This window comes from Anneissia japonica, unplaced genomic scaffold (assembly GCF_011630105.1).
Source record: "Anneissia japonica isolate Jap-2015-1 unplaced genomic scaffold, ASM1163010v1 scaffold184939_len2042_cov109, whole genome shotgun sequence".
NCBI classification, from domain to species: domain Eukaryota; kingdom Metazoa; phylum Echinodermata; class Crinoidea; order Comatulida; family Comatulidae; genus Anneissia; species Anneissia japonica.
Window position 1 is genome coordinate 1 of NW_022739450.1, and position 2,042 is coordinate 2,042.

Sequence of the window (2,042 nt, forward strand, 5' to 3'; positions counted from 1 at the left end):
GCAGGGTTCTTAGTAGTCTGCAGGGCAAGTTGGAGTGAAATTTAACTTGCCCTTAAGAATTTTAACTTGCCCTTACATTTTTTCAAAAGTTGTAAAATTCAACATCGACCGCCTTGCGTGTAATTTTTTCAAATGTATTGTATTTTTTGTACAGTGCTGTAAAAAATGACTAAATGACAATAAGATTGAACACATCTTTCTTTCCTTTTATTTTCTTTTAATACTGTATTAGAATTACATCACCGATGTCCCGTGTATTTTAATACTTTCGAGGCGAAAAGACGTACAGCCACTGACAAATACCTTCTTATGTTTTGGATGGCCTTGCTTCCTACTACTACTACTAGCCTCCAACTCAGACCCTTCAATACATACCGTACATTGCATTACGTCATCCCTTTGAGTGTATTTTAGCCACGGCCTGTTAATTTGCCACGTTGGCAAAAAAGTATGCTTCCTAACATCATGCTCATACTTGCTCTGCTGCTGCAATGTTTCTTCTTTTGTTTCTTTTTTTTTGCCTGGGGCTGCGAAACTTTATCAATAAACTGCCACATTGTTCAGTTCACATCTCTGCACGCTTTAGTTCACTGCGGCGTGTTCAGTAAACCGGAAACAACTGGTTTTATTCTATTCGCACGTAAAACGGACGAATAATATACGGTATAGTGTACACTATGTAGGGTTTTATTTACCCTTGTACATGTATTTAGTACTTTTACTAGTCTTTCAGATCCAGCCAAAATAGCACTGTGATCGCGTGTATGGCGGTAATAATGCATTATGGACATGCGGAGACATATGGTTTATGCGGAATGACGTAAAAACTCACGAACAAAACATCACTGCTACAGTGTCAATTGTATTGGGATCGATCGGGGAGTAAAATCCCTGCCACTACGCTACCGGAGTAGGGCTCTAGGCCTAAGCCAAAAAAACGGTTGTCACACACAGACGAATAATTATAATATTTTACTCATCCTTATATAATTTAGATCGTCTTGGGCGATCGGACGAGTGTTAATATGGGAGATTGATACCAAAATGTCAGGGATCACCACTGTTTTGGAATAAAGCCATCAATTTTGAGTCTGGGAAATGAAAAATAAGTAGTTTACACATTTGTATAATAAGCACACTACACTAAATGTCAAATCAGATATGATTACGCTACAATATATTGAAAAATAAAATCAAAATCTTGTGCATGGTGTATCTCAAAACACTTTCGAGTGATCTTGTTTGTTACACAATCCAATTTCTAAAAGCAAATTTATAGATTTTTGTAGTAAAACATCTTAAAAATCAATTCAAACTGATTTTTGTGTCAATGTGTGACTTGTGTAAGTTGTTTTGAGAAATATAAAGTTTCTTTTTTTTTTTTTTTTTTTTAAGTTTTTTCTAAGTTTAAGTTTTTTTTAAGTTTTGTTCAGTGGTGTTTGTTGTAATTGATATATTCAATACTGTATGTAAATGTTTACAATATTTCTGTTTCCTCCTGCTTTAAATTAATTGTTATTATAATTGATGGCATCTTGGAATAAAAAGCTGTAATAAGGCTCTGTAAATAAACTATTAAATTGATTATTGTTGTTGTTCTTGTTGATTTCTTATTGCTCTCATAAATCACTATTATTGAGGAGAGTGAATGAAGCTGATTAGAAACAGGAAGAAGAAATGAATTGGTCACATACTTAGGGGAAACAGTTTGCTAAAAGATGTGATTGAAGGAATATTGGCAGGTAGAAGAAGGGAGTTTTATATGATTTAGAATTGGGTGACTATGCTGCAAAAAAAAGAGAAATGCACAAGATGACACTTAATGGATAAAAAACAAACTCATACAAAATCTGCTGCAATAAAGGGAGTATTATATGTTGTTGAATTTAGTGGCTATGCTGCAAAAAAATGAGAAATGCACAAGATGTCACTGAATGGAGGAAAAACCAACTTATACAAAGACTGCTGCAGTAAGCTGAATACCAACGATAAGTATTGATTTAGATTATGTAGGTCAGTTGAGGATAAAGGTACTTCCTATA

The 2,042-nt window shown here is 34.2% G+C and overlaps 1 long non-coding RNA gene across 1 annotated transcript; it reads left to right on the plus strand.

The window, feature by feature from the left end:
• Positions 1 to 395: 395 nt before the first annotated feature.
• On the plus strand, positions 396 to 1,584 carry LOC117117920. The gene is made up of 2 exons (XR_004446964.1): positions 396 to 1,341; positions 1,424 to 1,584. It is a non-coding gene; the product is annotated as an uncharacterized LOC117117920 (long non-coding RNA).
• Positions 1,585 to 2,042: the final 458 nt, after the last annotated feature.